This window comes from Jaculus jaculus, chromosome 13 (genome assembly GCF_020740685.1).
Source record: "Jaculus jaculus isolate mJacJac1 chromosome 13, mJacJac1.mat.Y.cur, whole genome shotgun sequence".
Lineage (NCBI taxonomy): Eukaryota > Metazoa > Chordata > Mammalia > Rodentia > Dipodidae > Jaculus > Jaculus jaculus.
Window position 1 is genome coordinate 47052993 of NC_059114.1, and position 13538 is coordinate 47066530.

Consider the following 13538-nt stretch of genomic DNA (forward strand, 5'->3'; position numbering starts at 1 on the left):
AAATTCACATAATCAGAGATTGGAGAGATGGTTTAGCGGTTAAGGCACTTGCCAGCAAAGCCAAAGGACTCAGGTTCAATTCCCCAGTACCCACATTAAAACCAGATGCACAAGGTAGTGCATGTGTTTGAGGCCCTGGTGTACCATTCTCTCTCCCCATCTGCCTCGCTCTCTCTCAAATAAATAAATAATATATTTAAATAAAAAAGTTTTAGCCAGGTGTGGTGGTGCATGCCTTTAATCCCAGCCCTTGAGAGGCAGAGGTAGGAGGATCACCAGGAGTTTGAGGCCATCCTGAGACAACATGGTGAATTCCACGTTAGCCTGAGCTAGAGTGAAACCCTACCTTGAAAAAACAACAACAACAAAAAGTTTTAAAAGTTCACATAATCAGGGTTGGAGAAATAGCTTAGTATTTAAGGTATTTGCCTGTGAAGCCAAAGGAACCAGGTTCGATTCCCCAGGACCCACATAAACCAGATGTACAAGGGATACATGTGTCTGGAGTTCATTTGCCGTGGCCAGACAGAGGCCCTGATGCCCATTCTCTCTCTGTCTGCCTCTCTTCTCTTCATCTTTCTCTTTGTGCTTACAAATAAATAAATGAAATTTAAATATATATATGTACATATATATACATACATGTATGTGTATATATATATATATATATTTATTTAATTCATATAATCAGTGCTGGGCTGGAAAGGAGGAACACTGTTATGCAGCTACACAGGAATGTGGCTACAAACTGCTGCCATCATCAATTCAGCATCCAGCTGTCATAGCATTCATAAAGGAGGGATATGAGAGCTATAAAACCCAAGCAGATTAGATGGGCAAGTGTCCTGCAGAGCTCTACACCTCATATATTTTGCTTTCTTTCCCAATCTACAGAATGGAGAAGGCAGAATTACCCTAAACATTCATGAAAAGGAAAAATGTGTGTATCTTTCTCTTTGGATATATACATACATGTGCATGTGTGATTTCAGAGGACAGGAAGAAACTAAGCACAGAGAGATATGAGTAATTTTAGCAAAAAAGGGACCTGGTGTAGATTGTATTCACAGATTAGTCCAAGTAGAAAGCAAGATTCATTGGGGAAAAAGGCCAATCAGTATGAGTATGATGTGTGTGTGTGTGTGTGTGTGTGTGTGTGTGACAGCATGTACATGGGTGAAGGTCAAAGGACAACTTCAGGTATTGTATTCTTCGCCACCTTTCACCTTGTATGAGGCAGGGTCTCAAATAGTTCATTGCTAGCTGGGCATGGTGGCACACCCCTTTAATCCCAGCACTCAGGAGGCAGAAAGGAAACATTTCTTATTTTCTTTCTCTTTCTCTCTCTCTTCTTTTCTGGGGGGGGGGTTGAGGTAGGGTCTCACTGTAGCTCAGGCTGACCTGGAATTCACCTAGTGTCAGGGTGGGCTCAAACTCATGGCGATTCTCCTACCTCTGCCTCCCAAGTGCCAGGATTAAAGGTATGTACCACCACACCCGGTTTCTTTCTCTCTCCCTCTCTCTCTCTTTCTTTCTTTCAATTTATTTGAGAGACAGAAAGAGGAAGAGAGAGGGAGAGAGAGAATGGGCATGCCAGGGCATCCAGTCTCTGCAAACAAATTCCAGATCCATGTGCCCCCTTGTGCATCTGACTTACATGGGTCCTGGGGAATCAAACCTGGGTCCTTTGGCTTGGCAGGCAAGCACCTTAACCGCTAAGCCATCCCTCCAGCCCCTTCTTTTCTTTTTTTCTTTTTTCTTTTTTTTATAGTGAGGAGGATTAAACCCAGGACCTTACTGGGCAAGTGCTCTACCTCTAAACTATACTCCCAGTACCCCCAGACCTTGGCTTTCTTTTCTTTTCTTTCTTTCTTTCATTCTTCTTTCTTTTTTTTAGGGTAACAGTCAAATTACAAAAGAAAAAAAATATGACAGTTTCTCTACAACTTTGTGTTGAACCTGATTCATAGCTACCTTTAGCTACACGATTTTGTTTGTTTGGTTTTTTGGTTTTTCAAGGTAGAGTTTCACTCTAGCTCGGGCTAACCTGGAATTCACTACATAATCTCAGGTGGCCTTGAACTCACAGTGATCCTCCTACCTCTGCCTCCTGAGTGCTGGGATAAAAGGTGTGTGCCACCATGCCCAGTTTGGCTACATGATTTTTGTTTTGTTTTGTGTTTTGAAGCAGGGTCTCACTCTAGCCCAGAATGACCTGAACTCATTCTATAGCCTAGGCTGGCCTTAAACTCACCGTGTTCCTCCTACCCCTGCCTCCTAAGTGGTAAGACTAACGGTATGCAACACTACAACCAGTCAACATGTCCTTTTTTAAAAAAAAAAAATTTCAGTTTATTTTTATTTATTTATTTGAGAGCGAGACACAGAAAAAGGGGCAGAGAGAGAGAGAATGGGCGTGCCAGGGCTTCCAGCCACTGCAGACGAATTCCAGATGCGTATGTGTGCACACCCTTGTGCATCTGGCTAATGTGGGTCCTGGGAAATCAAGCCTTGAAGCGGGGTCCTTAGGCTTCACAGGCAAGCGCTTAACCGCTAAGCCATCTCTCTAGCCCAACACATGTCCTTTTCATTTATTTATTCATTTTTTAAAAAAATTTTTTTTTGTTCATTTTTTATTTATTTATTTGAGAGCGACAGACACAGAGAGAAAGACAGATAGAGGGAGAGAGAGAGAATGGGCGCACCAGGGCTTCCAGCCTCTGCAAACGAACTCCAGACGCGTGCGCCCCCTTGTGCATCTGGCTAACGTGGGACCTGGGGAACCGAGCCTCGAACCGGGGTACTTAGGCTTCACAGGCAAGCGCTTAACTGCTAAGCCATCTCTCCAGCCCTCTTTTTTTTTTTTTTTTAAATAGTGTAGGCCAGGCTTGCTAGCTCACAACTTTTTTTTTTAATTTTATTTATTTATTTATTTGAGAGCGACAGACACAGAGAGAAAGACAGATAGAGGGAGAGTGAGAGAATGGGCGCGCCAGGGCTTCCAGCCTCTGCAAACGAACTCCAGACGTGTGCGCCCCCTTGTGCATCTGGCTAACGTGGGACCTGGGGAACTGAGCCTCGAACCGGGGTACTTAGGCTTCACAGGCAAGCGCTTAACTGCTAAGCCATCTCTCCAGCCCTCATTTTTGTTTTCTGAGGTAAGGTCTCACTCTAGTCGGAGCTGACCTGGAATTCACTAATAGTATCAGGGTGACCTTGAACTCACAGTGATCCTCCAACATCTGCCTCCGAGTGCTGGGATTAAAGGTGAGCACCACCATAGCTGGCCCACATGCTCTTTTTTTTTTTTTTTTAATTTAATTTAATTTTTAAATTTTTTAAAATTTCTTTTGTTATTTTTGTTTATTATTTGAGAAAGACAGAGAGGGACAGAAAGAGGCAGATAGAGAGAGGGAGAGAGAATGGGCGCACCAGGGCCTCCAGCCACTGCAAACGAACTCCAGACGCATCTGCCCCCTTGTGCATCTGGCTAACGTGGGTCCTGGGGAGTTGAGCCTCGAACTGGGGTCCTTAGGCTTCACAGGCAAGCGCCCAACCGCTAAGCCATCTCTCTAGCCCCCACATGCTCTTTTTTAAAGTTTACAGTGTAGTGGGAAATAAACAGTATAGGCATCCGAGTTGGGGCTAGCTTAACAGTCTGTGGTCAGGGAGATTTCTGGAGATGGCTGTATTTTCTCTGGCTGATCCGATGCCCTTAGAGGAGATAGGCTCATTTTCCTTGTCGGTACTCCACTGGCTGCTATGAAATAGCTACTTGAGTTAGATAGGTTTCTGCAGTTACCCTTGTTATTTCTCAAAAGCATAATTGGAGTGGCAAGAATGTGCAGGAACTGGAATCCTCATGTAATGCTGGTAGGAGTGTGAAATGGTAACAGCTCCTTTGGAAGATAGTCTAGTCTGGTAGCTGGGTATGATAGTGTGTACTTACAGGTCCAGGACTCAGGAGGATGATGTACGAGGATCACCCTGAGTTTGAGACTAGCCTGGGCTACAGGGTGAGTAACAGTCAGCATGGGCTAGAGCAAAACACTGCTCAAAAAAAAAAAAAGAGCCAGGTTATGGTGGTGCACGCCTTTAATTCCAGCACTCTGGAGGCAGAGGTAGGAGGATTACAGTGAGTTCAAATTTGAGTTCAAGACCACCTTGAGACTACACAGTGAATTCTAGGTCAGCCTGGGTTAGAGTGAGACACTACCTCGAAAAAAAATTATTTTATTTATTTATATTTTTATATATTTTATATTTTATTTATATTTTTTATATATATTTTATTTATTTGAAAGAGAGAGAGAAAAGGCACGCCAGGGCCTCTAGCCACTGCAAATGAACTCCAGATGCTTGAATCCCCTTGTGCATCTGGCTCACATGGAGAATTGAGCCAGGATCCTTTGGCTTTGCAGGCAAACACCTTAACCACTAAGCCATCTCTCTGGCCCCAAGAATTTTATTTTTATAGTTATAATTGTCATTTACTTAATACTTGAAAGATTATTCAAAGAAAATCAAAATGGCTTCTCAAACCTTGTTCTTTGTTCTTTCCAAATACTTTACAACTTCATATCTACCAAGAAAAATTCAAGCATACTTTCCTTAACTAAATACATTACATGAAGCTAAGGCATTTAGACATTTGTAGACCTTGAGAGAATGTTATACTTCCAGTGTACATTTAAATTATAAATCAGGGGCTGGAGAGATGGCTTAGCGGTTAAGTGCTTGCCTGTGAAGCCTAAGGACCCCGGTTTGAGGCTCGATTCCCCAGAACCCATGTAAGCCAGATGCACAAGGGGGCACACGCGTCTGGAGTTCATTTGCAGTGGCTGGAGGCCCTGGAGTGTCCATTCTCTCTCTCTTTCTTTGTCTGTCACTCTCAAATAAATAAATAAAAATAAACAAAAAAAATTAAAAAATTAAAAATCAGTTTCTATTTTGTAACAGCTGTGATTTAAGTCTATCTGTTAAATTAACTGGATGTTGCATCTTGTGAAGTCAAGAATTCTTTTCCATCGAGGCTCTACTTTAAGACTTCTTTTTTTAAGTTAGCTGGAAGTTCTCCAAGACTACATGGTACTATGGTCCTCAAATTTTGATCCACCATAGAAAACTTGATGAGTGGTAATAGACTGTTTTCTTTCACCAAAGGACAGGTGTAAAGATGGTGTTGTACAGTCAGGAACAAATCACGAGTGTCCAAAAAGTTAACTGTATCATTTGCTTGTATGTTTATTTTTAATATTTTTTGTTCATTTTTATTTATTTATTTGAGAGTGACAGAGAGAGAGAAAGAGAGAGAATGGGCGCACCAAGGCCTCCAGCCACTGCAAATGAACTCCAGATGTGTGTGCCCCCTTGTGCATCTGGCTAACGTGGGTCCTGGGGAATGGAGCCTCAAACCAGGGTCCTTAGGCTTCACAGGCAAGCACTTAACCGCTAAGCCATCTCTCCAGCCCAATTGCTTGTATGTTTTGAGGTGTAGGACTCAATTCTACTTTGTGTTTTTCAAGTGCCTTAGGGTTAAAGAGGTAAGATTCTTTCCGTTTTTTTTTTTTTTTTGTTTGTTTGTTTTGTTTTGTTTTGTTTTGTTGTTTTGGTTTTTCAAGATAGGGTCTCATTCTGATCCAGGCTGACCTGGAATTCACTATGTAGTCTCAGGGTGGCCTCGAATTCACGGTGATCAGATTACCTCTGCCTCCTGAGTGCTGGGATTAAAGGCGTGTGCCACCATGCCCAGCTTCTTCCTGCATTTTGGAAAGAGATTTCTTCAGTGTCTCATAACTATTGTGAATAGCCTGTAAATTGAAATCGGACTCTGGAGTAGTCTGCTTTTTTCCCATGTCACCATCTGGACAAATGCCACTGTGCATAGAACTGTTCTGTTCTAGCTTAAAACTGGCCTCCAAACCCCTAGAGCTATTAAGTCTTAGGTGACCAACTTCTTCTGGAAGAGTTTCATGTAATACTCCAAATTTCACATCCTGGAGACTCTTGGACTCAATGTCACTCAGTATCTGAAAGGAGTTCCAGACTGTGGTTTTATACATGGATGGTTCACTATCAACAGTGTGTGAGTGGTCCAGCGTTTTAACATAGTCCTTCCCACTTCTGCCCAGCATGTCTGTTCTACTGCCCACCATAGGAGAGAACAGCTCTGTGTGGTTAGCTTCTGAAAACTTGGTACATTCTAAATTTTGCTTACAAATTATCTTCTTGTTTAACAAATCTGACTGATCTTCTGTTAAAAATTTACCAAATGTTTCTGAGGCACTTGCTTGAGGCAATCTGAAACAACTTTCTCTTCAGGCAAAGACTGGTCAAAGTCTGAGAAAAAAACTGGCCATGCTAAATTCCCTGATTATGCACTACAGGTGAAGATTCTGGCAATACTTCTCTAGGTTCAGCAGTCACTTCAATTGGTTCTCTTCTGTTATCTTCAGCTTCAATAGCTTTTCTCCATGTGCTCTGAATTTCAGTTATCAAGTGTTCTGGAGTCCTGGGAATTTGGTTCCTCCTTAAGAAGGGATTAGAAACTAGAGGGCCAATTAGTTCCTCCAGTTTTACTTCTTTGCCTTCTTCAGAGAGCTGTGGTGGATCAGATAAGACTGTCTTCTACCAGATGATCTTGCTCTTTCTGGAAGAGATCAATTTTCTTGGCTGCTCTGGCCAGCGGGGAGTTGAGCAAGGACCCAAGGGAAAGTTAACCTTAATGGGAGAAGGCAAACAGATACAAGAAGGAGACCATGCTAGGTGTTTGTCAAGGCCTCGAGAGTTTATTTTTACATGTAGATTTATATAATGTTGTAGGGGGAAGGGGACGTAATCAGGCCAAAGATCACAGAGTTACTGTTTAAGCCTCAATGCCTTTGTTTCTTCATCAGCTACCGGCAGCATGGAAGAGTATTTATCCAAGTGTACAATTCCTTTGTTTCTGGTAGTTGAATATTAGACAAGGAGATAGAAACTTAACTTGCTATATGGCGGTTTCTGTTAACATGACCAAGGTTTGGTTCATAGCTCCCAACACTTGGCTAGCAGAGATGATCTAAATGGACTATTCTCTGTATTCCTTGCAGAAGGTGATAAAGGGGCATCATCCACTTCAAATTCTGGTACTTTCTTGTAAATTGTTAGTTTTTTCTTTGGGAGTTTTCATGTTTGTATCCTTTTCAAGTAGTGTGACACTATTTCTATCTGATGATGATGAAGCAGGTTGTGACAGAAAAGACTTAGGGCTGAACTGAGCGGATAACCTCCTCCATGTAGACCAGCTGACAGAAAGCTGGAAGAAGCCATTACACATGCATTTCAATGGGAGAAAGATATACCACCAGTGAAGATACTCAACAGTGGACACTGCAAGCCTTATAATTGGCCAGCCAGGTCAAATGAGCCAATGGGTGCAATAGTGGCACGTCTGTCATGGTGAAAACCAACTGCCCTCCGGTTGGACTGGAGGCCCGCTCTGAGGGAGGGAATACATCCCTGATACTGAAAACCTAAAACAGGGGTAGTTATGAGCCCTAGGGGCATAATATCTGCTGATGTCTGGATAAGTGTATATACTATGCTTATCAAACTGTCCAATAAGCACTTCTCTTAATATTCATATTCTTATATTAATGCTATTCTCACTTTGGGTAGAAAATCTTCTCTTTTCAGATGGTAGTGACCTTGGGATGACTCAGAAGGTATCATGGTGCTGGAAAGAAGTGACTAGAGTACCGAGTTACATCTCAATCACACCTTCCAAGGCTCAGGGTCTAATGCAGAAGAGGTGGAGGAAAGAATATAAGAGCCAAAGGAAGTGTAGGACTCTTTACAACGTGCTCCCTCCAGACAAAAAATGGCCTGGATATCCATGACCTCATAGTGCCTGACACTACCTACACAAGACAATCATAAAAGGAGGGAAAGATCATGACATCAAAATAAAAGAGAGACTTACTGAGATGGGGAGGGGATATGATGGAGAATGGAATTTCAAAGGGGAGAAGGGGGGAGAGAGGGTATTACCATGGGATTTTTTTTTAATAATCATGGAAAATGTTTAAAAAATTGAGGAAAAAAATTAAATTAAAAAAGAAAAGAAAAGAGTTAGGGCCGCTGCTTGGATAACACAGACCTAGGGCATCAATGTCTCTTAGGCAACCATTTTCTTGGTCATGTTCCTTATGTATATCTGAAAGTGAAGCAGGATACTTAGCAAGAATACTCTTTGAGGAACCCTTCTACCCTGTTTGTGGGAATGCAATCTGGTCCAGCCATTGTGGAAATCAGTGTGGAGGTTCCTAAAACAGCTAAAGATTGATTTACCATATGACCCAGCTATAGCACTCCTAGGCATATATCCGAAGGACTCATCTCATATCCTTAGAAGTACGTGCTCAACCATGTTTATTGCTGCCCAATTTATAATAGCTGGGAAATGGAACCAGCCTAGATGTCCCTCAACTGATGAGTGGATAATGAAGATATGGCACATTTATACAATGGAGTTCTACTCAGTGGTAAAGAAAAATGAAGTTATGAAAGTTTTAGAAAAATGGATGGACCTGGAAAGGATTATACTAAGTGAGGTAACGCAGGCCCAGAAAGGCAAGTGCCACATGCTCTCCCTCATATGTGGATACTAGCTGCAGAGGACAGGGCTTCTGCATGAGAAGGAAAATACTTAGTAGCAGAGGCCGGTAAGTTAAAAAGGAGATATAAAGGGAAGAGAAAGGAAGGGAGGAGGGTACTTAATAGGTTGGTATTGTATATATGTAAGTAGAATGATTGAGATGAGGAGGGGATATGATGGAGAATGGAATTTCAAAGGGGAAAGTGGGGGTGAGGGTATTACCATGGGATATATTTTATAATCATGGAAAATGTTAATAAAAATTGAGAAAAAAAAAAAGAATACTCTTTGTACACACTTCTTCTGACACGGGGTCAAATGAAAGTGGAGACATTGGCGGTAAAAGATCCATAGACGCTGGGCTCCTCCCCGGGCAGGTAGATAGTGCTGTGGAAGGACCAGGCCTGCTGGTTCCTCCCAAGGGGTTGAGGAGGAAGATGAGCATAGGATGAGTCAGAAACCTCTCCTAGCCACCAGAGAAAAACCACAGAGTCGGGAGTCTTTTCGAAGGAGGAACTCACAAAAAACTCGCTTTATTGCTATGAGCAATTGCCTATATAATGTTGGGGACAAAGGCGGGGATTTTAGGATGCGGGGGAGAGGTAAGGGCCAATAGTAAACTGTAAATATTGAAATGGTAATTTTAACTGCCATGCGGAGGTGGCTGGCAAGAAGCCATTAGGTGTCTTGTTGAGTCCTAGGTGGCCAGAGGCAGGTCGCCAAACTTTAGCTAGGCTCAGGAAGTTCCACTAGGGCCTCATGCCTGGGCCTTTCAGGGCCCAACATCTCCCCCTTTTGTTTTTGTGAGCACATTAATCACTGTGGCCCCTGTCATAGGTTGTCCCCCTCTGGGGATCTTACCCATCATTGGTCACATGGAGGGCAGAGGAGGTGGCAGTGGGTCATCTGAGGAACTTAATTCCAGAGTTTCCAGCCTGTGGTAATGTATTTTGACCTGATGAAGTTTTATTGTTTCTAGCCGCTGGTGAATAAATTGTGTAAGTTTGTTAATTACACAAGGCCAGACATTGAGAAGGAGGAGGGGAAGGAGGGGGAGGGGTCCAGGTAGAGGGAGGAGGTAGGGTAAAAAGTCATGTAAGCCCATCCGCAGCGGGTTGTCCTGGAGGTCCCACTGCCTCCTCTCCAAGTCTTCCTGGAGCCTCTTAATCTTGTCCTGGATGATTCCTGATTTATTGGTGTAAAAGTGGCATTTTTTCTGTAAAAACAAACATATGCCTCCTTTTTGGCCATTAGTAGGTCTAGTCCTCTCCTGTTTTGTAGGACTACCTCAGCCAGGGAATGTAGCTTCCAGGAATGATGTCTACATCTGGGATCAAGGTGGCTGGGGCACAAAGGCCCATCCAGTTGGTGGGCAGAAAGTTATAGGCCATCCCGCCTCCACAAACATAAACCATTCCAGAAGGCGGGCAGCGGTGAGCACTGGGCTCAGTTGTGTTAAAAGTACGGGGGGGGGGGAGGGCATTACCATGGGAATTTTTTTATAATAATGTAAAATGTTAATAAAAATTAAATTTAAAAAAAGTACAGAAGGGAGGATGAATGTACCCCACATCTACCCTGGAATTATTAGGGGAAGGCAGGGCCCAAGTGCCCAGAGGAAACATTGGGAAAAGCTGGACGGGGATGGGGAAGGTGGCTGAGCAATTTTTTAAGGTCATATGGGCAACTGTACTGCAAGCAGCCGGAGAGGCCCAGATCGGAGGCAAAGCCAGCAATCCTCCACAAGGGAGGGAGTTATTTAGTTTAGCAGGGTGAAGGACCATTTTAGGAACAGTCCTCAGGGGCAGGGCACTCCCTAGAGAAGTGATTGTCAGTGTCCCCTTGTTGGGTCAAATATTTTAGGTCTCTCGTTAGTACCCAAATGGGTCTTTTTTTTTTTTTTTTTTTTTTACAAAGTTTTTCCATCGACAAAAATTCCATGAGCTTTACATAAGTTTCTATCAAAAAACTCCTTTCTGTTACAAAGTTCTTGTACTTTAATTACTTCTCAGTACAAAGGTTGGGAAACAAACAAACCCTTTGATCTCAGCAATATAAACATAAAGGAATGGCTAGTTCTTATCAGTAACACTGAATGTGTATAATCTTGCTTACATGTAGGTGTTAAAGTCTTGTTGTCAAAGTGCCCAGAGTGATGGATACAAGGCCAGCCAAATGGTTTTAGACAATTTTCCCTTGTTTATTTATTTTTTTTTTTTTTATGAACCGGGCCCTTCTGGGCCTCAGTGTAGAAAGACTGTGTCTTGTGGGGCTCCTTCCCGGTCAGGTAGTGCCGAGGGAAGGACCAGGCCTGCTGGTTCCTCCCTAAGGGTTGAGGAGGATGATGAGCATCGGACGACCCAGAAACCTCTCCTGGCCACTGGAGAAAAACCACACTGAGTTGGGAGTCTTTTCGATGCAGGAACTCACAGAAACAACTCACTTTATTACTCTGAGCAGTTGCCTATATCATGTTGGGGATGAAGGTGGGGATTTTAGGATGGGGGAAGAGGTAGGGCCAATAGTAAACTGTAATTATTGAAATGGTAATTACAATTGCCACGTGGATGTGGCAGGCCAGAAGCCATTAGGCATCTTGCTGAGTCCTAGCTGGCCAGAGACAGGCCACCAAACTTTAGCTAGACTCAGGAAGTTCCACAAGGCCTCACGCCTGGGCCTTTTAGGGCCCAACAGTGTCTGTCTTAGGTTGTCCTCTACGATATTTAGGCCTTACCCATCATCGGTACATGAATTTCATCATTCATGCCCTGTGTTAGGTTGATCTAACTCGAGAGAATCTTATGCGTCTTTGACTACCAGCCTCTGCAGGGGCTTTAAGATAATGTCTCAGGAAGCTGGGGTTGGATTGTAGCTGTATTCCATGTACTTCTGTATGGATATCCATAATGGATCTCAAAATGCATTTAATGAGTATGGGCAGCAGACACAGAATGAGGAAAAGACAAACATCTGTAGCAGTAAGGCTTCCTATCCAAGAAGTGAGAGAATTCCATCCAGGCAAGGCAGACTTAAAAGTAGATATTAAGTTATCAGCAGCTTTAGCTGCATCAAAAGTAAGATGATTATTTTGTAAAGACAAATTCTCTGAATGTAACTGAATCAGATCTAAGGAAATATTATCATTATGCCAAATATCTCTTAAATGCATTTTCCCAATGCTGCTGACTGTAGTTATATTTTTTAAAAGTAACACAAATCCATTGAAAATCTACATGACACTCCAAATGAGTTCTAACTTTTAATTCTAGTATATAGAGCATCTAACAGGTGAAACTGTATCTAGGGTAAGGATTGAGCTCAAGATCTTAAAGAAATTTCAGGCCTGGTGTGGTGGCTCAAGCGTTTTAATTTTATTTATTTATTTATTTATTTATTTGAGAGCAACAGACACAGAGAGAAAGACAGGTAGAGGGAGAGAGAGAGAATGGGCGCACTAGGGCTTCCAGCCTCTGCAAACGAACTCCAGACGCGTGCACCCCCTTGTGCATCTGGCTAACGTGGGACCTGGGGAACCGAGCCTCGAACCGGGGTTCTTAGGCTTCACAGGCAAGCGCTTAACCGCTAAACCATCTCTCCAGCCCAAGCCCAAGATCTTAAAGGGAGGTACAGTTTGAACTTTTTCAGGAGCTACTTTAAAGTTGTGAGTATGAAGGATAGTCTAAAAGTACAAGCCTAGGGCTGGAGAGATGGCTTAGCCGCTAAGCGTTTGCCTGTGAAGCCTAAGGACCCCAGTTTAAGGCTCGATTCCCCAGGACCCACATTAGCCAGATGCACAAGGGGGCACACGCGTCTGGAGTTCGTTTGCAGTGGCTGGAGGCCCTGGCATGCCCATTCTCTCTCTCTCTCTCTCTCTCTCTGCCTCTTTCTCTGTCTGTCACTCTCAAATAAAATAAACAAATAATTTAAAAGAAAAAAGTACAAGCCCAAAGCCAAAAGCCACAGCACACTTCAAGAACTCCTGTTAGGTACACTTTGTATATCTTTAGATTGAAATCTGAAACCCACTATCACACCTTAAGATAAATAATTGAATATATTAGGGGCCATTTATTTAAATTACCACATTTTTCCCCTGGCTCCCAATAGATTTATAATTATCACACATTATAAATTGTTAGAAAAAATTAAAATATTTAGGGTAAATAATGGCTTTTTTAGTTGGTCATGTGGTGGTAAGGATTCTCCCTTTTGTTTTGTAATTGAGACTTGAGAGTCTGATTATATTTTTTAATGATAGCTTGGCCCTGGGAGTTGCATGGAATGCCTGTGGAGTGTGAAATTTTTCAGGTCTGGAGAAAATCTATAAAGGCCTTATTTACGAAGTAGGGGCTATTATTTGTTTTAATTTGATCAGGCAGCCCAAGAGTGGCAAAACATTGAAGTATATGACTAAAGGCATGTTTAGATTTTTTTCCCCGGCATGTGCCGATGTCTAGTAGGTGCCAATGCCCACTAGGTGTGGGAAAGGTCAGTGAGCCAGTCACCACGAGAGGGCAGACTTTTCCCCTGTCCCACCTGGGTCAGTCTAAGGGGGCCACATGGCAGTCTCCCAGGAGGTGAATTGCCCGCCATTTCCCAGTAGGGGAGGGTCAGGCATAAGCTGCCAGGAGGGGGGCCATCTATTTAAATTATCAAATTCTGCCCCTGGTTCCCAATAGATTTAAACTATTATATATTATAAATTGTACTTAGTTTAATTTTAAAGGTCCCATAGTCTTGACTAATTTAAGATATTAAGATCTGTAAAATTAAACAAGTTAAACACTTCTAACACATAAAGGCACAAAGTAAACATTTTAAACTGGTATAAGGCATAGCAAGGAGAGACTAAAATAATGTAAACTGAACCACAATAGCCTAAAATTAGTCTCAGTGCCTG

At 42.7% G+C, this 13538-nt stretch overlaps 1 pseudogene; it reads right to left on the reverse strand.

The window, feature by feature from the left end:
- Window positions 1-855: 855 nt before the first annotated feature.
- Window positions 856-8990, reverse strand: LOC101599536 (annotated as a pseudogene).
- Window positions 8991-13538: the final 4548 nt, after the last annotated feature.